The sequence below is a fragment of the Acinonyx jubatus genome, chromosome A1 (assembly GCF_027475565.1).
Source record: "Acinonyx jubatus isolate Ajub_Pintada_27869175 chromosome A1, VMU_Ajub_asm_v1.0, whole genome shotgun sequence".
In the NCBI taxonomy this organism is placed as follows: domain Eukaryota; kingdom Metazoa; phylum Chordata; class Mammalia; order Carnivora; family Felidae; genus Acinonyx; species Acinonyx jubatus.
In genome coordinates this window covers 39,000,990-39,028,920 of record NC_069380.1, presented here as the reverse complement: position 1 = coordinate 39,028,920, position 27,931 = coordinate 39,000,990, and the positions used below count along the sequence as shown (strand labels likewise).

General features: G+C 34.8%; 1 long non-coding RNA gene across 4 annotated transcripts in view; it reads right to left on the bottom strand.

Annotated features, from left to right (window-relative positions):
- LOC106970598 (uncharacterized) overlaps positions 1-27,931 on the bottom strand; it is a 215,141-nt gene that overhangs the window by 108,174 nt on the left and 79,036 nt on the right. For all 4 annotated transcript variants that reach the window (XR_001429528.3, XR_008295831.1, XR_008295833.1 and 1 more), the window contains exon 2: positions 3,246-3,432. This is a non-coding gene — a long non-coding RNA (uncharacterized LOC106970598). The remainder of the gene's footprint in view (positions 1-3,245; positions 3,433-27,931) is intronic.

Genomic DNA, 27,931 nt, shown 5'->3' with positions numbered 1-27,931 from the left:
TCTCTCTCTCTCTCAAAAATAAATAAATACTTAAAAAAAAGAAAGAATTCAGATAATAAATATAGAACAAATGAAATGAAGTGAACATAGTCCCAGAAAGTGGTGGATAATATTTAATTATACAGCATTTGGACATGTGGACTAAAAGAAGAAGAAAAAGACAGTAAGAAGAAAAAACTATTTGAATAAGTAATAGCCAAATAGTTTTCTAAATTTGGTGAATGACAAAAATTGACAGCTATGAGATGCTCAAAGAAAAAACTCGCAAGGAAGCAACACTCATGTAAGCACTAAAAGTTGAAGAAAACAAGCAAATCTTGAAGGCAGTAAGACAAAAATGAGACATTACATAGAGTGGGGAAACAATTTGATTCATGTCTGACTTCTCATCAGACCAAGGAAGCCAAAACAGTACAAAACAACATCTTTAAAGAAAATCACTATCAATCCAGAATTTAACAACATGTGAAATATTTTTCAAAAATGAAGACCTTTTTTGGGGTGCCTGGGTGGCTCAGTTGGTTAAGCATCCGACTTCGGCTTGGGTCATGATCTCATGGTTCTTGGGTTACAGCCCCGTGTTGAGCTCTGTGTTGACAGCTCAGAGCCTGGAGCCTGATTTTGGATTCTGTGTCTCCCTCTTACCCCTCTTACCCTCTGCCCCTTCCCTGATTGTGCTCTGTCTCTCTCTCAAAAAATAAATGAACATTTAAAAAAATTAAAAAAAATTAAGACCTTTTTAGGATTAATAAAATAAATAAGAATTTTTCACCAGAAGACTTTCACTCCAAGAAATGCTAAAAATAAATGTCCTATAGCCTCAATGGAAATGATACTAGATAGAACTTTGCAACCTCCGAAAGGAATGTTATGCATAGAAATGACTACTCTCTGCATCCATACTAAAGGTTATACTTAAAAAAAAAATTACTCCTCTTGTGTTCCTTGTGCTACATTAACTATCAACAGCAAAATTTGTAGCATTGCATTGTAGATGGTATACACAATTACATGTATACATGTATAAAAACATACAGAAAAAATATTTGTTGACCATAGTATAAAACATAAAAGAGTAATATTAACCTATCCAACTACAAAGTTTCTACATTTTATATGAAGTAGTATAACAGGAATAATAAATGAACGGTATAATTTAGGGATCTATATTATAATCCTAGAAAAGACACACCCACTCCAAAATGCAAAAAGTATATAGCTAAAATGACAATGGGAAAATAAAATTAGAAAAAAATTAGCATAGGAATTATTCCTCATTATCTTTCCAAATTTTCTATAAATCTAAACTTTAAAATAATATTTAACATGGAACCACTCATTTATAATCTGTATGAAAAGGGTATTGCTGTATCAGAAGCTGAATTTTGTGTCATTCTCTGAACACAAACACTGACAGAGCATTTCAGGGAGACTAGATGTTATCCATGCATGCAGTAGGGGCAGTACAGGAGAGGGACCCCAAATTGTATGACTTCAGTCTTATAGACAGCAGCTGGTGATCTTGTCCATATTCTGCTCTGGAGAGCAAGAGAGTGAGAGAGAGAGAGAGAGAGAGAGAGAGGCCTTAACTTACTTTATCTTATGTTTATTTTGCTTATCTTTATTTTGGTTTATTTAATTCACTTCCTTATCTTTATTTTGCTTATCAATGTAAGCAAATCTTTCTTGAAGGGAAGGAAAGGTCTTTACATTCTGGAACATCTTTGAGGTCAATGATGTCTTTATACTTTACTATTCTGGAAAATCTCCTTATACAAACATTCTTATTTTAACATAATGCCTTTGCTCAAAGGATCTGCAGCATATACTTTATACAGATAATTTTCTCCCAACATGTATGGTACTCTATATATCTGTTTAATAAATTCAGAGTTGTAATATGTACATTGTGTTAAAACAAAAATCATCTATGATAAGCATTGCATTGTGGATCAGAGGCTAAGTTTGCAATCTTTAGCTAACCCTAGTTTCAAGTTTATTTTACCTTTTATTATAATTATACTGGAAGACAAAATCCTCATTCATAGAGGTAAATGCTAGTAATAGGTTTTAGAGCTTAACTTGCGATCTTAACCAGTTCTTGAGAAGCTTGAGAAAAAACAGAATAGTTTTGTTTTAAAATTCTATCACTGCCATTATAAAGGCTGTTCCTATAATAAACATAAATACCATACAAAAGGTATTCAAAATTTAGACAAAATACTGAACCTTCCATGTGAATGAAAGCACTCGGCAAAATTCCTGAATTAAATGTCACACAGCATACATACTCTGTGGCAGAGCAATTGTTTATCAATTTGAGAGAAGGGGCAAGTCAAGGGTCTGAATTTCAAAATGAAAAGTTATGAGTTCCTATCTTATCTGTAATAGAGAGGCTAATATTGAATCTCTGATACAACCTCTCCTAAGGGGAGTCAGCTAGCTACCAGGCTAATAGTTGATTACATTGGAAACCTTCCTGCTTGGATGGACAGTAATTTTTCCTTATCGAATAGTCATTTATTTTGAATATGGATTTATTTCCCTATATGCCATGCTTTTGTAATGGCACTGAAAAATCACTGTGATTCTCATTGTTTTGGAGATGGTAGCAAAATTTCTGATAGGCTGGTTTAAAAAGCATTACCTTTTTCTAAATCTACCCTATTAATAAGCGAGGCTTACACCTGAGTTTCATAGTTTTTTGTAAAACAACGTAAGAAATTTGCTCTTCTATTCTGGCTTTATAAGCCAGTGATTCTTGCCTCTAAGTAGGTGTTCTAAATTCTTCCACTTAATCTTTATCTTTACAGTAACGAGCTGACCCTAACTAACAAGAATATACCAATTATCTCAGCTGAATCGTGAGAAAGAGACTATTATTCCCTCTCTTTGTGATGAGACACCTGTGTCAATGAAATGGCAAATCACAGCAGCTTTATTTGCTCTGAGAGTGCACTGCAAAAGGCACTAATGTGCTGCCATCATGATTTCAGAAATCCAATATCTTTAGGACATAAGCTGAATTTGAAAACAATCTAATTGTTCCTTACTCTTCTTTTATGTCAATGTGCCAGTTTATTGTTTCGGTTATCTTTTGCTGCATATTGCTGCATAAGAAACCTCATCCAAAGTTACTTGTTTGAAACAACAACCATTTGATGGTTTCTCTTGATTCTCTAAGTTGGCCATACCTAAATGGTTCCTCTGTTGGCCTCATTGGAGGTCTGCCCAGCAGATCTCACCTCGTCACTTCTCCGCTTAACCAGTCTGGAGACTTACTGCTCTTCACTGTGGTCTCTCGCATTCTAACAGGATTCTCTCTGGCAGGGTTCTTAATGGGGTGGCTCAGGAGGCAGGAAATGAAAGCTGCCACTTCTCACTCTGAGCTCAGAAATTGGAACGTCACTCAATGTCATTACTCTTCAAAGCCTGGTTAAAAGAACGAGAGAAGCAGTTTACAGGTAGGGAAACTAGTATAAAAAAATAAAAACGATGGTGTCCAAGGGGGGCACTCTTGGAGAATTAAACAGTTAGAGCACAGTTGAATAATTTTATTCATTCAGTGGCCCTGGTATAACAGATATTGCTAAATTGAAATTGCCTTCAGGAGCGGAAGCACAGTTGAGGTCTTCCCCCCACTGCAGCATCACACAGTATCAAGCAAACGATAAAAGTTATAAATACTAGTTGATCGATTAATGAATAACTCGGAAGCCTACTATTTTGCCCAATAATGCTTCACACTTGGGTTATGTCAGTGATTAAATGCCTAGGACCTCAAATTTCCTCTATTGGTATCATTATTTGTGCTAAGATATTAGTTAATCAGAAGGACCACGTGGAAAAGGAAATTTGTTTCCTGGGAAACGTAGCCTATCAGCCTATTATGATATACTCATGAATAAGAATGACCAGTCATAGACTCTGGGGTATTTCTACCTTGTGCCACAGAACTACAGTTACATTTGTACTAATATATTTTCAACCTTAAGCAATATGCTAAGATTTTGATAAATGTCCTAAGAAATTACAAGGGTGATTCTGAAAGAAATCTCTAACATCATGGGCATTAAAGGAGTTTAAAATTAAGAGTATATCCTAGTTTAAATCCTAGTATTTGGAAAATAATGGGACATATGATATGGGCATCTACTTTTTAAAATGTATTTCAGGGGCGCCTGGGTGGCGCAGTCAGTTAAGCGTCCGACTTCAGCCAGGTCACGATCTCGTGGTCCGTGTGTTCGAGCCCCGCGTCGGGCTCTGGGCTGATGGCTCAGAGCCTGGAGCCTGTTTCCGATTCTGTGTCTCCCTCTCTCTCTGCCCCTCCCCCGTTCATGCTCTGTCTCTCTCTGTCCCAAAAATAAATAAACGTTGAAAAAAAAATTTAAAAAAATAAAAAAATGTATTTCAGAGGGGAAAAAAGATTTTCCTTGTTAACACATTCCTTTGACTGAATAAGACAATAAGCTTAGGCCTTGATCAAATTAAAGAATATACTCTTTTTTATTCTGATTTGTTAATGTTAACCTGATGAAAGCTATTCCCAGGTATCCCGTAAGTTAGTAAACAGCAAATATTTCCCCACATTAGAAGATGGTAGCAGCCACTCAGCACTGATGAACTCCTGAAACATTTTCCTGCTTTGGTTCATCAAGATAGACAGTAAATTTCAACCACTTGTCAAAACCCTTATGACATACATGTTATAAATATCTAATACTGTATTTATATGGTTATTAATGTGAAATTGTTAGAAAATTCTCATTCACTTAACTTCTGTTAAGTACGAGTATCAATCACTTCTTTTCCTCTTTTAAACGACAGATTTAAACATTTTATTAGCGTGTTTAAAAAAATCATCCTTAGCTTTTTGGTATAACCTTGTTCATATTGCTTTTTCCCATTTCTCAGCTCTGTTAACAACAATTTTAGATGGTTTTAAGTTGCTCTGAAAATTTAAGAAAATATATAAGTATTTAAGAATAATATATATGTTTCATACATTAATGAAATACATAAATGAAATTGAAAAATAGCTAAACTCTGAAATATATAAGCTGCTGTTTTGTTTTCCTGGGGTTTGGAAACGTAAGCAGATAAATACTTTCCCTGATACTCTAATTTGTTTTACTTCTGACTTATTAACTTCCTATTAAAATTCTATATATTAGATAACATTGAATATCAGGAAATACAGATTCTCCAAATAAAGCTACTCTTGCATTCCTTCCTGTAAACTAGCATACCTTGTTTATGGTTACTCTTCTCTGGAATAATGAGCTGGAAGTTTAAGATGTCTCCCTCTCGTTCTCTATCACACACAGACACACACATGCACACATTCGTTCACAAATATACATTTACTTAGTGCTCACTCAGTTCCAGGCACTTTCTGAACTATTAGTGATATAGCACTGCACAAAACACTTGATCTCATGGGATTTACATGCTTGTGGTAGATACAGCAAAAATTATTTGATAAATAAATAGATGTATCGGTCAAACAATTGCTGGTCATTATGAAAGAGTTATGGTTTTTTAAAAAAATGTGACTCTACCCAAAAGTTCCTAGGAAAGGAAAAAGAAAAAACCTTGCTTAGAAATAGTGAAACACATACAGCCTGTACAAGGGTGTTTACAGCAGCTCTCTCCTTGATTGACAAGCACTGGAAATAACCAAGTGTATTTTAGTGAGTGAACTGGCAAAGAGACAGTGGTATCCATACAACGAACTACTGTCTATCAATAAAAAAGAATTGACGATCGGCACGTTTTGCTGAACAAAAGAAGCAAGACTCAAAATGTTACATAATATGTGATTCCATTTATATGAAATTAAAAAGACAACAACAAAGAAACAAAATTAAAGTGATGGAGAACAGATCAGTGGCCAGTAAGACTTAGAGGTGGGAGAAGGGTGTGACTTTAAAGGGGGTATCAGGAGGGTGTTTTGGGGGTGATGGAACTGTTCTGCACCCAGAGTGCTCTCGTTGTCACATGAACCCATGAATGTATTGAGATTCATATAAATTGATACTAAAAGTTCAATTTTTACTCTATGAAAATATAAAAAATAAAATAACTTTAAAAGCAATCAGAAGAAAAATGAAAGAAAGATCTAAGCTGACTTTATTACTCAATCACCGGGTGTTTCCATTTCAGCTTTCTCCAGAAAGGCTGTCAGCTGCATTACACACAGTAATAACTCAGGCAGTACATACTTAAAATTCGTAGAAGTTAATTAATGCCTTTTATTTATTAATTTTATTTATTAACCAGGTATTTGAACACACATTTACCAACAATAAATTTCACACATGGGACACCGAAACAAATAGTTTTCTATTTGCAACAATGAAAAAAATACCTACTACTGATCCTTCATGAAGCTGACCGACCATCAGTTTGGGGACTAACAACATAATTTCAGCAATAAGTGGTCTAAAGATGTCCTGTACCAACAGGAAAGATGCAACTAATTTCCCCCAAGAAATGCTTTGTAATAGATGTAAATTGTGCTAGGCACTGAAGGACAAAAGGTAAGAAACAAAAAGACTGAGGCAATATGGCATAAAGATTCATGAAAAAAACAACAAGTATGAATTCATGAGAATGAATGCTGTGCAGGTCTGTAGCAAATTGTTTACCCATTGGGTTTATTTGTATCACCATCTTCTAGAATGGAATTTAGAAATCTCCAAATTGTGCTCAATTCTACAATCTAACTCAGCCAAACCCTTGTCCAAATCTTGTCGAATCTACAATATAATCCCTTCTAATATATCCATTCTCCAACACTATGAGGTTATTCCCACTTAAATCTACACTATTAATTCCTTATTCTACCACTTTTTTTTGTTTCCTTCAGTCATATCTTTCCTAATTCAGTCTTTAATCTGCCTTGAGATACAGATAATTCTTACATACCAGTTATATTACAATTCCAGAAATATTTTGTTTTTCTTTTATAGAAACAAAGGATTTTATTTGCTCTGCCAAAGTGCAAACAATTTAGGGGGCACCTGTGTGGCTCAGTTGGTTGAGCATCCGACTTTGGCTCAGGTCATGATCTTGCAGTTCATGAGTTCGAGTCCTGCATTAGGCTTTGTGCTGACAGCTCAAAGCCTGGAGCCTGCTTAGGATTCTGTGTCTCCCTCTCTCTCTCTGCTCCTCTCCTGCTTATGCTCTGTCTCTCTCACTCTCAAAAATAAACAAACATTAAAAATTTTTTTAAAGTAGTTTCAGGGTTTTTCTTCCATTTATGTCTTTTTTTTTTTAGGACTTGAAACTAACCATTCAATATTTCTCTTTTGGTTTGGACATTTGATTAAAGCTGGGCTTCTTCATGACTACATCTATGATAATTAGGTTAAATATATATTTACCCCAAATTGAAGGAATATGATCAAAGACATTGAATATAACATGATATATATTTGATTGCCAGACAGTAGGAATATTTTAGTTTCTTTTTCTTTGATTTGTTTACTTCTTTTGTATAGACAGAGTACAGCTAGCTTTCACCCATCGTGCCTCTCATAAGCCTATAACAAACAAATGACAGTAGATTATACAAAACTTTTTGAGATACCAGATTGCCGTATTTTGACCTGCTGTCAAGAATAGACTGTATTTACCTTGATCAGATGAAGCCTTCCACAGACAACCTTTTATCTTTATGCCATTTAGTGTTTCGATCTCTTTACTTCGAGGAAAGTAAATTTATTACCAGAGGTAACCTTGTGGCAGGTTCAGCTGGCATCTGTATCCACTTGAAAAGACTTGTTTTTCTGACCATCATGTCAAGTGTGCTCATGCATGGCTTGTAGGCGATATAGTGGAGTATTTGAAGTTTAACATTTTTATAGTTAAACTGAATGTAACATTTAGTTGAAAACTATAAAAAATGAGAAGAGTCTTTATCTAGTTGAAAATATCAGATATCTTAGTTCCAAGAAAGAATAAAAATATTATTTATATTAAGTTTAATCCAGGAAACTCTAACTTTCCTTTTTTTGGAATCATTCCTGTTATCAAAAAGAAGAGTCTACACTTTGTGCATATTGCATGGTTATACATAAATCTTAATATAACATAAAGTAAAATGGCCAACTATATTCATAAAATAAGCGTATAGGACATTGATTAAGCAAACATCTTCAAATTAACTTGAATTCTTTTTCCTGTGGAAAAAAAATGAAGTTCACATAAGCAAAGTACATAAATAACATAAAATCATTAACAATGGGTATACTTTAATTTTAATACATTTATATATAGCTGTTAGGCTTTTTTGTCCCTCTAGTGATAATTTTTGGAGAAAGGTAGAATCACTAATAAAACCTATATTAAGACTCTCATTTTTGAGATGAGAAAACAAGCTCAGGAGTATAGGCAAGTATAGGAAACAAGTTAATAAGTTGTAAGGATATGAACGTGGATGAATGCCATGACATTCTAATACTTGTGGTTTTGCCAAACCTAAAACATTATGATATGTCAGAATTATGAACTTTAGAAACTTTGCATCTTGCTTTAAATATACTTCTGCTGTTATTGGCTATGCTTCCCATAGTACTTGATAAAACTATAACTCAGTTTTCTTATCAGCAGAATTGGGATAATAATGGCAACCTACCTTACAGATATTATGAAATTACTTGAAATAATATATAATATCCAGTATGTCATGTGGCATTTAGTGCAGACTCAATAAATCTTAATTTCATTTCTCTTTCAAGTAATCTCCTCCCGTGGTGTATATGTATGCAATTGTGTGTGTGTGTGTGTGTGTGTGTGCGCGCGCACGCACGAATACATACACTTACCTATACAACGGATATATATACATACATATATATGTATGTGTATATATACATATGCCTATATCCCCACATACATTAGCTTATTACAAAGAACTAAAATATGAGATAATTTTTATTAAATATATAGTAAATACATGTAATACAGTAAGACAATTCTCACTTTTGATAGAATTAACAATGACCAGCCCTCACCTTTGGCAATGTTTGAACCACAAAAGATACTTCAATTTATATTTCCTCACTTTTCTACCTGTGCAATGTTAAGGATTAGAGTCTGACACAGAATATGCAGCCAAAATTTACGGAAAAATTTTGCACTTGTAGTAGTTTGCATTTTACCCACATTAACGCCATCTTAATTAAGCTGAAAAGTATTGCCACAGCCTTTTCCAAGTAGTACAGAAGCAATTCGTTGGCACTATTATTAAATATCTTGCAAATCCAAAGGAGGGACAACTCTGGGTTAGCACAGCAACACATTAAAATTCTTCGTTTGCTACTTCTGTTTTCTTTAGTGAAGTAAAATTAAAATTTCTTCTTTTCATTTCTTCACTTAGCTTTCACCTATATTCCATGTTTTCCCTCTTAATTGGCACTTAGATATAATGGGTTATTACACATCTCTTAATTTGTGTGAATATTTATGTTCTGACATTTCACTGCCTTTTTTTCCCTTTTTCTTTTTTTTGCTTTTTTTGTGATATAATTGACAAATTTAAATTGTATATGTTTAAGATGCATAAGCTGATGTTTTGAAATACATAAGTGTTGTAAAAGGACCACCATAATCAAACAGATTAACACATCTTTCGTCTCATATAGTTACCTTTTTTTGTCCATGGGGAGAACTCTTAAGATTTACCCTCTTCCCACGTTTAAGTGTATGATGCAGTGTTGTTAACTATGGTCACTATGCTGTATATTAGCTCTCCAGAGCTAACTCATCTTTCCTAACTGAAACTTTGTACCCCTTTACCATTATCTCTTCATTTCCCCCCACAACCCCTGCCACCAGCGCTGTGCTTCTACAAATTCAATAAGGTCATGCAACATTTGTTTTCTGATTTCTATTAAATACTTAATGTATGTTTGATTTGTGGTAAATACAGGTCAGGTTATATAATATCATTTGAAAAGAATTATATTTGTTATTATTTTATATCCCCACCCCACTCTAATCTTTGCCACTTAATTTGTCCCTTCAAATCTTGGGTCTGCCTTGAAATACATAATTGTTGGTGCACTTTTCTTCTTCAGCAGCATTTTTGTACAGCAGTAAACCAGGAAGAAACTTCCGGTTCTTAAAAAGCTTAAGCAATCCCTTACATCTGTGAAATGGAGTTAAGTATGGGGTGACCTTTGAAATATCAGTTAAACTACCGATACTAGAGTATTTTATAAGCAATAGTGGAGCTCCAAATTATATTTGACGATTAGAAGAATGTAGGCTATGAAAATGTTTTTAGTGAATTCTTTGGACAAAATTTTATTAAGTGATAGGTAAATATTTCCCATGGGAAATACACCATGCTGTCACATTAACAAGTTGGGAGGCGGGGGGTGGGGAGGACTGTAATTGGAATACTGACAGACATATCATATCATTTTAATGAATCTCAGTATTTTATTCTGTAATATAAAGATAATGTTTTCTCTACAAAATTACATTAGGAATTAAATTGAACACTTTTTTGCAAACACCTTAAGATAAAAATATTTAAGTGAACTATATCAAACATATAGAAAAAACAGCATAATAGACACCAATGTACCTATTTTCCAGATTCAACGAATGTAAATATTTTCATATGTTTGCTTCATATTATTCCTAAATAAAATATGAAAGACAATGTCAGATCTTTCCATCCTATCCACTGATATTCAATTTTCTCTCTCACATTCTGTGCAACTTTCTTATTCACATTTCATGTAGTTATTACATATGCACCCATAAAAATATGTAGTGCTGTTTTTTTTTACTTTTCTTAATTACTAAATCTATCATACAAATCAAACACAGTACTTTTTTACTCAATATTTTACTGTTAAGATTTATTGACATTGATCCAATCTTTAAGGGCTGTTTCATAGTCTATCGGATAAATATGGAATAAATTAAGGATTCATTCAGTTTTTACTTATTAGAAATTCTCAGCAATTCCCTATTTAAATAAGGTGATTATTTTCTCAAATAATAAGAATTTGACAGTAGAGGCCAATGCTAAGTAATGTCATAATCCAGTCTCACCTCTTTCCATCACTGATCCTTGGCATTTATCCTTAGGTTTGTAACCTCATAATTAGAAGCTAGTTGGCTGAAATTAACTGCATCATGCCCTCATTCTTACGCAGGAAGTAGGTAGGTAGAACCTATCTGTCTCTCTCTCTCTCTCTCCCTCCGTATTTCTCTTTCGTTCTCTTTCTCTCTCTCTCTCTCTCTCACACACACACACACACACACACACACACAAACACAGACACAAGCCTTTATATAGGGAGAGAAATAGCTTTCTCAGAAGCTACACAGCAGACCTCTTTAAATTCAGTAACAGTCTTCAAATGTCATTGGCTAATACGTAATTCACATGGTCACTCCAAGACAAAAAACATACTTCAGAATTATTTATGGTGTTTATTCTTTACAGTAGAATGCCAATGACAGTAGCTTATTGAGATTAGCATGTGGGTAGCCAAAAATAGTGTCTACCAATGACAAGTCACAATTTATTCAAACATTCTTCTATTGATCAACATTTAGACTTTTTTTCAAGTTTTTACTACTGCATGGAATGCTGAAACAAACACCTTCGGGCATATATGTAGTGAGAACATATGTATGTGTACGTGTATGTATTTTGGCTGCCCAGTGTATGAATCCTGTTCATACAATTAAGAAACTTTCCACTTTACGATTGCAGGTGCAGTGTAGAACTTGCTGCCCACTACAAAAGCTGACAATGACAGATAATCAGTATAAATATAAGCTTCATTTTATTGTGCCTCACCTCATTCCTCTTCACCGATACTGCATATTTTTTACAAATGGAAGGTTTGTGGCAAGTTGAGCAGGTCTATTGTCACCACTTTTCCAATAGCACTTATTTACTTTGTGTCTCTGTGTCACATTTTGATCCTTCTCTCAATATTTCAAACTTTTTCATTATTATTATATCTGTTATGATGATCTGTGATCAGTGATTATGACTTGCTGAAAGTTCAGTTGATGGTTAGCATTTTTTAGCGATGAAGTATTTTTAATTAAGATACGTACATTTTTAAAAGGCATGCTATTGCACAACTACTAGACTACAGTGTAGTGTAAATACAATTTTTATATGCACTTTATATGCACCAAAAACCTCATTTGACTTGCTTTACTGCAATATTCGCGTTGTTGCTGTGGTCTGGAACTGAACCCACAAGCAGTATCTCCAAGGTGTGCCTGTATCTGTTTGGGCAAATGACCTAAACTTTACCAATTAAATAAGGCTACTCCCAGTGTCTCCCTCCCCAACCGTTGTTGGAAAAGGTGGCAGTTGCAGCCCACAAAATAGCAGAGAAGTTAACAGATTTGCTGGGTCAGAGCCAGTCTGTTAATTGTTGGACAAGCAGAGAGCAGTATCCTCTGCACAGGTGGCACACGGTGGAATCTCATTCACGTGACCCAAGTGCCGGTGCGTGGAAAGACTGGGCTAAGGGCAAACGAAGGTACTGGGGTACCAGTGGAAAATTGGGGCACCCGTGCAGACAGGAAGCGTGGAGTTCTTCATGGTGTCAGTGTAGAAAATCCTGTGGGAAGGTTGTCACCAGATCAGGCCCAGATTGTAAGGTTGCTGAAGAAACTCCTGTCTGGGAAAGAACATGGCAGCATGTTCCCACACCCACCACTGTGCACCTGCTGTTGAGTGGTCAGAAGTTTTAGGCCAGGCCTTTCTCCTGCAATGTCCTTCCAGCATATTCTACTGAGAAGCCTTAATTAACATCTTGCTCACTGTGAAAGAAATACATAAAGAAGGAATTCCCCCCATTATGGCAGAGCATACACTGAAGGGGAAATTTGGAGCTGAGAGGCAGTAAATTGTTTACTGACAAGCGTATGGCATGCCAGGCAGTATATTAGGTACTAAGATGTCACAATAAAGATGAAAGAAAAAATTACTGTCCCTATAGAAATTATGTCTAGTAGGGGATACATTACATTATCCAGACATGAATGTATAATTAAAGGTACAATAAAACAATAAAGGTCTAGGAAACAAAAATAGTGCTATAAAAGTATAATGATATTTAGTGAGGTTAAAAAAAAATAACCACCCGGCATATGTTTGGGAAATTAACACTTTTGCTGTCCCCTGGATATAGGAATATGAGGATATACCAATACTCCTATAAGGAATGAAGAGGGATCTATGTTAAGTGCTTAAGGTTGAGAGTTTATTGGCATGACAGATAATAACTGAAATGTGGTAATAGACGAGATTGACAAGGGAGAGAGTAGACAAGGATACAAAGGCAAATGAAGGAATCTCTTTTTTAAAATTTTTATTGAAATATACTTGACATATAACATTGTGTAAATTTAAGGAAATTAGTATTGAGTTAATTTGATATATTTATATATTAAATATGGTTGTCATTTTAATTATAATTACCATCTCTATCATATCACATAATCACCATTTATTTTGAGTGATTGTAATAATTAAGGAATCTTTCAATAAACACACTTCTGAACTGCTCGTGATTGTTTAAGATGTGAATTAAAATGTGTTCAAAAGAAGACACGAAGGCATTGCCAACCTCCATTATTATGGAGTGGTAGTGGCAGGTTCCAGAAATCAGAGAGTTAAACAGTAAACAGTCTGGGAAAAGTGAAGGTAGAGACCATAGATGGGAAGTTATAAATTGGTTGTATTTACAACTCACTGTGAAATTTATAATTAGGAGGTTTTGCATAAAAATTTGGATATATGGCTTTCTTTGAAAAATTGGAAGATTTAGCCATTTCTGCACACATTTCCTTGAAACAGTATTTGACAGAACTGTAGACCCCTGCTTGAGGTCATCTCTGCCATGAACTTGCTATGCATCTTTCTCAATACAGAACTGCTTTGCTTATAATATTTCCAAAAGACCTTTCTAGGCATTTGAATTTATAAATTCTGCAATATGCAGCCCTTTAAAGTTGATGTAGGATAGGAAAATATATGATAGTAGAAGAGAGTTACAGTTTCTTTTATCTTATTTCCTCCTCCTTTCCCTCTTTTTAAAAGACCGTGAATGATCAATTGCTGAAATGAAAGTGTGCAACAGGCAGATAGAATTGAACCCATACATAGGGAGAGATTATAGCTCGAACAAAGAAAAGTGTACTCTGTCTCTGCATATTTTATTTTTGGCAAAACTCTGACTAAGCTATTTATTTAAAGATTTATTTTATTTTGGGGGGCCTGGGTGACTCAGCCGGTTAAGTGTCTGACTTGGGTTAGGTCATGACATGATCTCGCAGTTAGTGAGTTTGAGCCCCACATCAGGCTCTCTGCTGTCAGCTTAGAGCCTGGAGCCTGCTTCAGATTCTGTCTCCTTCTCTCTCTCCTCCTTGCCAACTCACGCTCTGTCTCTGTCTCTCAAAAATAAACAACATTAAAAAAATATTTTATTTTTAGAGAAAGAGCACAGGAGGGGGAGAGGGCAGAGGGAGAGAGAGAGAGAGAGAGAGAGAGAGAGAGAGAGAGGAGAGAGAGAGAATCCCAAGCAGGTTCCACACTCAGCATAGAGCCCAACGCAGAGCTCAATCCCAGGACCCTAGGATCACAAACTGAGCTGAAATCAAGAGTCAGACACACAACAACTGAGCCACTCAGGTGCTCCTAACTAAGCTATTTAAATTCTCTGTTAGTCAATGACTTCATTTATAAAATGGGAATTAATATCTTACTGTCTAAAGTTACCATGCAGATGAAATGAAGTCATACTTCCAAATCTTATAAAAACAATTCATGTGTAAGGGCACCTGGGTGGCTCAGTTGGTGAAGCATCCAACTTTGGCTCACGTCATGATCTCCTGGTTCCTGAATTCAAGCCCTGCAATGGGCTCTTTGCTGTCAGCACAGAGCTGCTTCAGATCTTCTTTTCCCTTCTCTCTATGCCCCTCCCCCCCACACATGTGTCCACACTCTCTCTCAGAAATAAATCAACGTTTTAAAAAGTCTTTTAAAAAAGCAAATCATGAGTAAGGATTTAAAAATAGATAGGGGAGACACATATTAATATGTTGGCCAAGATGTCATAGTAGCTGAAAAGGAACTAAGACTGGGGTCAGGAAGTCAGTCATTAGATAGTCCCAGGCGATTTCACCAAGCTAAGGAAGGTAACATATGTGGGGAAAGCAAACACAAATAAAATATTGCACAATAACTATCCTACACTGAAATCTAATTTTTTTTTCTCTTTCTACAATTATATGACTGCACTAAACTGTTCATTTAAAATGAATAGGGTTGCCTGGGTGGCTCAGTTGGTTAAGTGTCAGAGTTTGGCTCAGGTCACAATCTTATAGTTCATGAGTTCAAGCCCTGCATTGGGCTCTGTGCTGACAGCTCAAAGCCTGGAGCCTGCTTCAGATTCTGTGTCTCCCTCTCTCTCTGCTCTCCCCCACTCATGCTCTGTCTCTCAAAAATAAATAAGCATTAAATTTTTTTTAAATGAATAAAATTATTTTTCAAATCAAAATCTCAAATCATTTGAGAGAATTTTTGAAAAGTTCTTTTATTCCAAAAAAAGTACCCAACAGAATTATCCTTATATGTCTAGTAATACTTAATCCACAAGTTCTCAGGATGGTAAATCTTAGGATTTCACTTTTATTATTAGAGAAAATAGAACTAAGATATTGTTTGAATTAATAATAATATAGTGTTATACATTTCATTTTGACTATCTGGCATGATTATTATATGTTTTCTTTCTGTTTAAAGTCAAAATACTGCTCTCTTTTGTTAGATTACCAATATATTTTCTAATATATTAATATATACAAATATCAATATTTCATTTTTATTTTATAAGTTGATATTATATGCCTACAACATTGTTATATTTAGAACTATTTCATATTGTCAAATAATATTGCAGTGAGTTTTATTGCATTGAATAGTCACTGAATAGAAAAGTATTTAACTGGAATTTACGTAATGCATTCAACTTTTACACATTTTGTTAATTAGTAAACACAAAAGTATCATCATTAACAGACATTCTGTTAATAATAATTATTTAATAATATAATTCTCAGGAAAAAATTGTAAACACAAACACTCATGCTTAGATGTCACTGATGAAATGTTATATAGGGATTCTCTCTTTACTTTTCATAATTGTAATATAAATTAGCAAGTCTTAAGCTTCTTTATGATTTGAGGAAGAATGTTAATCTTAAAACTATTTTAAGGGCAGATATATTCCAAAGAATACATATATATGAAATAAACAGTATACACACAGCACCCAAGTGCTTTAAACATCTTATATTTTTGCCAAAAATGTGTAAATAAAGAAACATGGATAGCTTTTTTTCATATGTAAATTTGAGTTGTAACCAAGGACTTAATATAAGGAATCCAAGCTATGCTTTCATGATTAAAGAATTCATGGGAGACTCATTCTGGATGAGTGGAAGAACAAACGAAATCAGAGGGGAAAGATTTCACTTGAGTGTGGAAGAGTGAAATGAAATAAACAAGATTCAAAGACAACACAGTAGGTTGTAGTGCTTTTAGCATTTTTCACCTGTTCACTAGGTCTCTAAAACCTGCTTTCATACATTTACGCTTAGTACATCTTGACACTTTCTGATCATAAGTATGTATTAAACTGCATCATTTTCAGAGTGAAAATTCAGGGAAGAGAAAATCATGGAAAGATTAGGCAGAAGACAGGTTGTGTGTGTGTGTGTGTGTGTGTGTGTGTGTGTGCAAACTCCTTTCTCAGCCCTTAGCATCTAAGCATCTAGGACACAGCGAACATGAACTTGATGGCACATTAACAGTCCTCTTTAGTTCTCCTATTTAAGCCCCTAATTTTTACTTGCTTTGCATTCACAGTGACAATTACACACTTTATGCTGACATAAAACTCGACTGTCAATATTACCAGGTTTACAAATGTAATACTATATGGATACAAGTAAAATTGTGAATATTTTTATGCTTGACTAATTTCTGTCTTAACATTTGAATTGGAAAAAAAAACTTACAGAGATCCACTTTCTTAGAAACAAAAGAAAGAAAATTGGTAAATGGCCATTTTATTTGCTATTTAGCAATGTAAGCTATGTAAGAATCAATGTGTTAAATGTTCCTTAACAGTCATGTGTAAAATGTTACCTCTATTTTACAAATAAGAAAATAAGTCTTTAATGAAGGTAGGTCATTAGTCCTTAGATTTCACACCTAGTTGAGAGTTCATTTGGGATGAGAACCATTTTTTTTTCTTTTTCTTTAAAGTCTGTACTGTTCCTATTATCCAAGCCTGTCTTCTAAAACATAAAATTATCCAGAATTAATTATTGATGCATATGACATAGATACTAAATACTTGGAAAGTCATTTTAACTGACCTTGTCAAGATTTTATGCTGCACTGATTAAAACAGTTGACAGTTAATACTCTAGAAAGATTCCCTTTGAGTATTGCAGTCATTGATGTGTTCATGTACTTCTCTAAACTTTTTATTTTTCAGTGAAATTCAGGTAAAATTTTAGATTATCTGTCTTAAAGAACAAGTTCTTATTGACAGTTTTAAGAATGTTAATCTAGATATCAATCAATTCATATAAACAATTGAATTTATATCCATGTCAGTTACAGCTGATCAATAGAAATTAACCGGTAACTTTGAAAAACCACAAGTAAATCTTTTTCCACAACACTTTCAAATAGTTGCATCTTAAACCAAGAACATTTATATTTCAATACAGTGGGATTTTGTAAAACCCACCTAAGGTAATATTATTTAGACTATCTTCTTTACATGCTGTCGATCAAAGAATGCAAAACTTAAAGTATTGATCTGCACTGTACTGGTGTGTAACCATTAACAGTCAACAATCATTGATAAACTAATGATTAACACACTCTTTGATTTTGAGAAATCTTAGATAATTTAGGATATCTTTGTGTACTCAAAAATATGAAAGATATACACATTAACATAATATTTAACTACCTTATAACATTTCTATACCAGAGCAGACTATAAATAAATGAATACATAAATATGAAGTACAGATTTCTTTAGTTTTTGCTGTGCAGGAGACCATTAATTAAAGTACAAGGAAGGTAAGCTCTTTAAAACTATTTTTTTAATGATATAGCTATGTGCTCGAGCATACTTAGAGTTTAATTTGGTTTCTTATTTCCTATTAGTATATACCACCATTGACATTCCCTATTCCAAAACAAAAATGACAAGTTCTGCCAAACACCTAAAGTTTTCTGAGTAAACACTGTGTTATATTGTTCCTGAAGCAGGTCAATCAAATGATTCTATTAAAGGTGCTCTCACACCCTTAGTCTCTGGTCTTCCTTATTCAATTTTGTTTTAATTACCTTGATCTTCATTCTCTATTAGGTTGAAATACACTGTCTCCTTTTTTTCCCATTTGTTAAACATGGAATATGACTGCATATCCTAATAACCTGAGAGTAAATCAAGCCATAAAAAAATTTCTTAAGAAGACTAATTAATTGTGGAGCCTTTGTATTCCACTGGAAATATTTTTTTTGTTTAGAGAAGGTTTAAGTTGTTCATCTTCACACATGGTCAGTTCGTTAGGAAATGCAACCTGTATTACCCAAATTCAAGACTAACATCCAAGGGGAACCATAAACTCTAATCTTGCTAGATTGAGCACTGCCCTTTATCTTCTTTCTCGTAAATGTAAAGATAAAATAGAAACTCAGCTGGATGCACCCTTTAGCAATTATTTCCCCTATGATCTTCGTGCTAGGATAAGGACCACAAGGGAAAAGACTTATGCACTCTGATAAAGATTCTCAGTATGAAGCCAGCTTTGCTGTATTTCATTCTGACATTTCTTACACAGATGCTTTTTGGTGTCTTGCTAATTTAAAAGGTGCCACTTCTTATAAATGGTTAACTATTAAAGTTTTTGAAGCTTTGGCTATGTTCTGCCTGTGTCATTGACACAATCAAAGAAAAATAAAGGTCTCTGGCTGAGGTGAAAATTGCATCATTTACATACCTTTAAATTCAGGAAAGAGATAGTCAATTCTATTGTCAAATTAAAGTGCATTACAGTATAAAGATTAGGCAGGAGAATGATATTTATTAAGGTAGTTATAAACAAATGCTTTCACATCATGTCTCCTATGGCATGCCTATATTTATTGTAGGAACTGAGGGTATAAATATTTACTCTTTATATAACATGGAGATAATTCAGCTCAAGGGCAAGAAAGCACTCTATAGTTTTGCTGTGTGTCACTTGGGAGATCATACGTAGCTTTAAAATGTTAAGTGAACTTAATATTTTGTATTTTTATATTTCTACTCTTATTATTTTATTTTTAAATAATCATTTTAATTTTATGTTTCCATTATGTTATTGTCTAAGACATCATGTCTATATTTAAATTTTGTTATTTTGTTTCTAAATAATCATTTTATGTTTACATGATGTTATGTCTAAGACATCATGTCTGTATCCTTTCATAATTTATTTACAGAATAAACTTAAAACTAAACGGAGTTTTACGTATCGTGGAGGAAGAAGCACTTCCTCTGCCCTGTGGTCCTTCTAGCTGGACTTAGGATCATTTTGACATGAGACAGATTAGCAGGAGAAAATCAAATTTAATAGGTGTATCTATGGGGAATCCACACAGGCATGAGATTCCAAAGACAGTGAGACAAGAGGAGGCTCATATGAGCTAAGGAGAGGGGTAGAGGCTGAGGATTCAGAGGGGAGAAAACTCATTTGTAAGAAGGTGAAAACTGTTTGGAAAAACAAATTTGCCCTGTTATGCAGGTCAGTTCCTTAGGTAAAGGAGAGTCTGTTAGTAGTTGTCTTCCTGTTACAGGCTTTTCTTTCCAATGTAAATGGAGAAGGCAGCAAGCCTTTCCTGTATCTGCTGGGTTGGATTTCTTTTAACTCAAAATAATCTTTATGCACATTCTGGGGCATCTCATTCTGCATACCTTTACCTATACTTTACCTAAACTTAAATTGTAAACTAGTATGAAAGTAGTCTTTCCCACTAGTGATAACTTGTCCTATTCGCTGAGACTGTTTTATACATATCCCATATTAAAAACTAACATGGGATATGTATAAAGATCATTGTTCCTAATACAGAACACTTAAATAGTCATGCAAAAGAGGCATCTCTTAATGCAGATTTAAAAGAGGAGAATGTAAATAACGATAAAACAAACACTAGTTTTCAGGGTTCCAATAGGTTATAACCAAGCTCTTTCCTTGAAGGAGTTACTTGCTTGTTAGTCTTTGATTTACATTATCCACATCACTTCCCATACAGAATGTATTTGATAACTTTCTCCCTCCCAATTAGCTCTCCAGCTCATCAATATTTTTCCAGAGCAAAACAAGAGAGGTCATTTTGATTTCTAATAATATTCTGATATCTACCATTCTAAACTTCTACTGAAACGCAATTCAAACTGTTAGATAATTATTTTTTTTCAATCTAGTTCCATTTGTCTAAAACATTTTATTAAAGATTATTGATTTTATAGTCAAATAAACAAAGATACTATATAGTAAAAAGCCAATATGAAAGTGGAGGATCAATGTTTCTCCCTAAAATGCATTCTTTTTTTGTTGTTGTTTATTTATTTTATTTGAGAGAGAGAGAGAAAGAGTGCATGCTCATGGGGTGGGGCAGAGGGTAAGGAGAGAGAATCCCAAGCAGGCTCTGCACTCTCAGAGCCCAGCTGGACACAGGGCCCGATCTCGGGAACTGTGAGATCATGACCTGGGCCCAAAACAAGAGTCGGAGGCTTAACTGACCCAAGCCACCCTAAAATGCATTCTTATGGTGAGCAAAATATGTCTTCAAATATCTTCCTCCAGAAATGGAAAGAATCATGGAAGATTTTGTTTTTCTCTCTGTCATAAAACACCTAATACTAGTTTCTTACGCAGAGTTCAAGATAAAACTATTTTTCCAACCTCTGAGCCCCCCAAAATATTTAAGAGTCAAAAACTTTCCCCCAAATATTGGCGGGGTGAACTGTAATATTGAGATGGAAAAATATTAATTATTCTTTATCATTTTTTCAATAAAAATTATATTTTATTTCTTATAATTAAGTACTTTTAGGGAACTTTGGATTAGGGAATTTTAAAGATGTGATGTTTTAATGATATGATGTTTAACAATATGATGTTCATATAACTATGGAAAATATATTAATATTTAAAAATAGAATACGGCTACATGAGTTATCTTCTATACTCAATGACTTAAAAACAGTGTCCTCAGAATTTTATGCATCAACAAGGCAATTGGGTAGGATTGCCCAACATGGCCTCATTTACAAAGTCTGGTGGTTGGTACCAGCTTCAGCTGAGATGTCTTAGTTCCTATCCACATGGCTTTTTATATACTGTCAGGCTAGACTCTTTCATGATGGTGAAGCATTCTGAGAGGGCAGGGATGGAAATCGCAAGACCTCTTGAGTCAAACTCACACAATATCATATTTGCCACATTCTGTTGGCCAGCGTGAGACAGAAGCCAGTTCTGTTCTTCGAGGTGCATAAAAGGATTGCTAGTCCGCATTGAAGTCATGCTGTAAGGGTGTGAACACGCAAAGAGGTGATTCATTCAAGACCATTGTCATGAAAATCTATTGCAATGCAAAGAGTATTATTTAATTTGAGATAATCAATGGTAAAGTTTGATCTAACCATACCTTTAACATAAACTGAAAGGTAATGCTATTTCTTGCTACTAATTTTCTAATGGTGAAAATCATCATTTGGAACTAACACCAAAATCGAAAAACAAAGACAAATACAAGCCCCCCCACCACCACCTGCCCCACTAAAATCATGTAGCATTTAAAAAATCTTCTATTTGGGTTATCCATACTGTTTTAATAATAAATTATTATAAAAGTGAAAGTATAAAATTAAAAATTTCTCACTGGGAACTACAAATTTACCTTAAGTCTGTAGACCCCCATGATACAAATGTATCACATGGAACATTTCCCTAGAAAGTGCATGTAGGCAGAGTGCTGAGACTATAATATGTGATATATGAGTGAGAAGAAAGGACTTTCATGAAAGAGAATTTGAAGTGAATTGGAGAAACTTTGGGGAAGTATGAGGTTTATTATATTTTATATTATTCCTCTTGGTTATAATTCTAAGATGTTAGATTTAAGGGCAAATGAAAAGTGTTACTAAAATAGCTGCTTTTCCTAAACATAATTTTTTTTTCTCTAGTTTTAGACTTGAGAAGCTCCTGTGTTATAAATCACATCCAGGAAAGTATGAGCAAGGGTAGGATTTTTTTTAAGGTACCCACATGATGCTTTTAAAAATCATTTTTTAAGTACATATTTTTAATAGAACTATAAGAGAGAGTTTTGTATCCCCAAATTTCATAACTATTTTTTTAATCCATCAGAACATTTTCCTACCTACTGATCTTGCTCTTTCTCTAGTTCCGGTTTGTTGATTATTTCATGCTGTTAAGAATATTTGATACAATCCCATGACCAGCAAGACCCCAGGAGAAAATGAAAAGAGCTATATCAATGGAGAGGCTGGCAGTCTCCCACTGCCTTTTGCTGTTCATACATTGCATTTCTTGGGTTTCAAAATAAAAGACTTTACTCTCTCCATAGTGTTTTCTGTTTATATAGATCCTAATAGTAAAAATGTAGAGATTGTATACATAATGTATTGTCAAGTTTGATAATACTGATACAGACTAGATAATGACTACAAACTACTTTTCTAGAATATTGAATAAGATGTGCTGATAAGCTATTGTTTATTTTGCATATTCATTTTTGTTACTTTTCTCAAGTGAGACACAAAAGCTCTTTCCGATGCATTCCAACAACTGGTCTGCAGACATCGTATACTTCAGACAAGAAATCAAACACCCTTCCCTACAAAATTCTCGCTGGTTACTAAGAGGTGTGCTATATGGAATGTACTATATAACCATTTTAAATAGTTTCTTTTTAAAAAAAAATTTTAACGTTTTATTTGTTCTTGAGAGAGAGAGAGAGAGCACGAGTGGGGGGGGGGGGGCAGAGCGAGAGAGGAACACAGAATCTGAGGCAGGATCCAGGCTCTGAGCTGTCAGCACAGAGCCCGACGTGGGGCTTGAACTCACAAACCATGAGATCATGACCTGAGCTGCAGTTGGACACTTTACCAACTGAGCCACCCAGGTGCCTCTTAAATAGTTTCTTATAAAAACAAATGTATATTATTAAAGAACGGTAAACAGTAATAAAATTTAAAGTTACAAATGTGTAATAAATGATCAATGAAATAATTATATCTAATTATAAGTGTCATATCATGAGCCTACATATAATTCCCTTATGTCCACAAAATGTCTCTCAGAGTTTGTCAGCATAAAGGATTGAGGAACAGATGGTGATGAATTTTTCCAAGACCAATGTCTTCAGCTTGTGGGGAAAAGGAAAACAAACAAACAAACATTATTTAACAGAACATGGTGCATGTCATTCAGAATAAAAGTCCCTTTCCCATTTCACACATAAGCACACAGCTCTTCAAGTTCCCTAGGGAATAAAGTAGACCGTTCAACCAAACAAACAAAAAGAACCAGTCAAAAACATTTTCAAATGAAAAAGCTGTGAGAAGAGTCCAATAACAAGCCAATAGCGCTTTTGTACCAAAATAAAAGAAGGTGTCACAAAAGTGGAAATAGGAATTTTCTCTCCTTGGGTGAGCTGAAGTTAGGGCAGGGCAATGATTTTGGTTGCCATGTTATTTCTGTGGATGTCAACAGAAGGCAGAAACTGCACTAAAAGTATTGTCGACTACAGAAACAGTTACTTCTCGCTTCTAGCAGAGAACCTGACACCTATTAAAGTTTAATTAAATATTTGTACAGTAAATGAAACACTAAATTGACCCAGCTGCATAGCAAAGCTTGAGAAAGTGGTAGTGGTTTATTCAATTGTGCTAATAATGCTTTGAGTGGTGGCAGCAGCATAGATTGGGGAAATAGTAACTTTCTTCTCTCATGATTAATGGTAACTTTATCAGTTCCAGAAGACAACCTGGTAACCTTGGAGGGAACACAACTCAAAAGCATTATAATAATAGTTTCCTTAACGACCATCTTTTTCAGATAGCAGGGATGATGCTTCACCAACAGACAGGCCTTGCCAACAGACAGAACTGATAGAAAGAAGATGGAACTATTAAAGCTAAAATGGTGGTTGAGGAAAGCCTTTTAAAACACAATAAAGGCATTATATGGGCTCAAATGCTTTTAGGGAGAATTGTGAAGGTAGACTGGCATCCAAACAATTATGACAGGTACTGGGACCGACAGTATGTTGCTCGTGTAGTTGACATCTCACACCAACAACTTAGAGCCCAAAAATTTTTAATATACAAATTGAATGATTACATCTCTCAACTTGCCTATTGAAAAACGAATTGTGGGGTTATGACCTCCCTGGAGTTTCCAACCATAAATGTAACCCAATTACTTATAGCAGATGGTCATATATCAAGGGACACTTTTTAGAAAGACATGGGAAGTTTTTAAAATATACTGATGCCCAGACCCCATCCTTGACAACTTTGAGGTGCGGACAAAACATGTACTTTTTAAAAGATCCCCAGGTAATTCAAATATGTGGCCAGGCTTGAGAAACATTTACCTAAAAGACGCTTTCTCTGTTCTTGTGTTGAGTTACACATCCCAGTCTTCTGAAACCAAGTTCACTGGCTGGTGGTAATGAGACATGCATACTCAAACATTTATAGTAGAACTCTATGTTGATGGGATGAATTTATCAACTAAAGTTACATAATGGGGCTTCCAGTTCCCAGAATTAGTATATTTCTGTGGGCAGAATACTTTTTATGGAAGTTCTGTGGGCTTATAGTTGTACTTCTTAGTTAGGGAACTACACACCCTTTTAAAAACTACATACCCTTTTAAAAACATATCTTTTATTTTTAAAAAATAAAAGATAATAGGGGCACCTGGGTGCCTCAGTCGGTTAAGCTTCTGATTCTGGCTCAGGTCATGATCTCATGGATAGTGAGTTCAAGCCCCAAGTCGGGCTCTGTGCTGACAGCTCAGAGCCTGGAGCCTACTTCAGATTCTGTGTCTCCCCCTCTGTCTGCCTGTCCCATGCTTATCCTCTCTCTCTCTCTCTCTCTCTCTCTCTCTCTCTCTGTCTGTCTCGCTCTCTCTGTCTCTCAAAAATAAATAGACATTAAATTTTTTAAAATTAAAAAATAAAAATAAAAGATAATCGAGTAAGAGAGAAATAGACTGTAGAATATGTTAAGGCTAAGTCCAACAGCTATTTTTAGCATAAATTACAAATTAGTACTGTATATCGCAGAGTTAAGGTTCGCCCTCAGCTCTGTTGAGTCCCTGCTGTTTCATCAACATTATGATAGTTTGGGGTGACTGGCTGATTCAGGTGGTAGATCAGGTGACTCTTGATCTTGGGGTCCTGAGTTCAAGACTCACATTCAGAGGAAAAGATACTTATAAAAACCTTCATGCGGTTCCTGGGTTGCTCAGTTGGTTAAGCGACCAACTTCAGCTCAGGTAGTGATCTCACGGTTCATGGGTTTGAGCCCTGTGTTGGGCTCTGTGCTGATGGCTCAGAGCCTGGAGCCTGCTTCAGATTCTGTGTCTCCCTCCCTCTCTGCCCCTCCCCTGCTCATGTTCTCTCTCTCTCTCAAATATAAATAAACATTAAAAAAAAACACCATCATGATAGTTTTTCCCAGTTTTTCTCTCTTGACTAATTGATTATATAACATACAACAGCCTATTTAGCCAATTTTTGCTAAATTTTGGTGTTTATTTACCTATTGCTTACCTACCAATAATCCTTGAAGACGGTAGAAGATGGAGGAGGGTTGGCATACAGGTTTTGCATTCTCCTGTTTTTCATCTACATGAAATAACATAAAAACTTTAACTCCCTGAATATCATGGGTAAGGATATAGGAAAAGAGGAGGGATGCTATTAAGGGTGAAAAGGATGCAGGTGAACAGGAAAAGGTCAAATACAAATGGAGCGGGGGGGGGGGGGGGGGGGGGGAGGGGGGGAGTAAGAATGTAGAAAAGCACAAGTGCAGAGACAAAAAAGAAAGAACAGTGACAAAGTAAACAAAAGAGTAAGGGGCAAGATGAGGGTCAAAGGGCCAATCCCTTTTCCCCTTTTCTTCTATGCAAGCCTGATTTTGGTCCCAAGCCCCAATTTTGGCAAATCCAGATTAGAGTGTGATCTTAGTCAGCAAAATGATAGTTTTCAAAACCTACCCATCCTAAATGTAAATAATTTATTGTTTGTATTTAACTTTTTGAGCATATTCAACTTTCTTTTCTTTGTTTTTGAAAAGCATATCCAACTTTCTAAATAGATGTTTCCTGAGGCATTATTAAATAATTACCATCATGGGTCTTTCATATTCTCTTAGAATCATCTTTTTCAAATCCAGTGACTATGCTACATTCTTAAATTTATATTAAATGTAATTACATTAAGTTTATTGTATAGTTTCTTAAGCCAGTGCCATAATAACATTTTCATCTCCAGATTAATTTCTTTTACCCACAGCAGCGAATCATGCTCCTAACAGCACAGCTTTTTGTGACTCTTATTATGCATGCACAGCTGCATTTTGCCTTAACCAGTATCTGTGATTATTCACTAAAGAATTCTGCATATACTCATTATCCACAGGAGAGTCTTCCTCCTCTTTATTTGTGCACAGCTCAGGAGTGAGACCTCCTGCAAGTTGCAATTTAGATGTAAAAGGAGTTTATTTTAGGAATGTTCATCTTTTAGCACAAAGGGGTACATACCCTTGGAGAAGTGCATTCAAAACTTCCACAGTTTTAATGAGAGTTCTATGTGTACATCGATAGGAAATGGGGACACCTTTGGCCACAGACAACGTCTCTGGCAGTGAGAAAGGCATATTCACGTTCTAATCTAGCAGTTATCAAAATCTTCATGCGCTCTTCTTTCTCAAGTAGGAACTGCTAGATTGGGAACCTGATTCTGACTCTTCAGGGAACATAATACAGAAGAAAGTTACTGAGGGAAGGTCATAGAACATTTAGGAAGAGCTCATGTCTATAGTACGCTTTACTATTGCCTATGGTACAAATAGTGTAGAGAACATAGTTCCTCCATTTTACACATATTGTAATTTGCAGGAAGAGGTTAAAAACTGGGGAAATAACCTGAAGAGCATATTTAAATATAAGCTAGCACAAGAGTAAGACAAAGAGTCTTTATATGTCCACATATTATTAAATTTGGTCAACATTATACCCATACACTCAATTTTTACCAAAAGTTGCTCATTTAAAATTTTACACATATTTATGGTTCTGTAATAATTGGCAAAAATGGGATATAAATCAAATACATAATTTCTCTCAAGGAACTATTTGGGAAACACATACAGGAAACATCAAAAAGTACTTATTAATTCAAGTAGGACATACTGAAGTGCCAAAACATATTTCACAAATGCCGGTCCTATGTAGAGTCAGAGAAGAAAGAAATTCAGATGATCTCATTTGAACAAGAAGTTTTTCCATTATGACACAAATAGTTATTTAGATTTCTTTTAGGAATAAGAGAGGAACATATTACGGTTAGGGAGAAGGTTTGAGTAAAACTTTAAACTAAGAAATGAAAATGGACTATGAGCTTCTCTTTGAACAAGGGTTTGTGTTAGGGGCTTGAAGAGACAAAGATGATACAACAAATGGAATTCATTGTTCATGACCGCAAATGTCAAGCTAAGGTGTTTGAGCTTACTTCAGAGGGGAATCTAAAGAC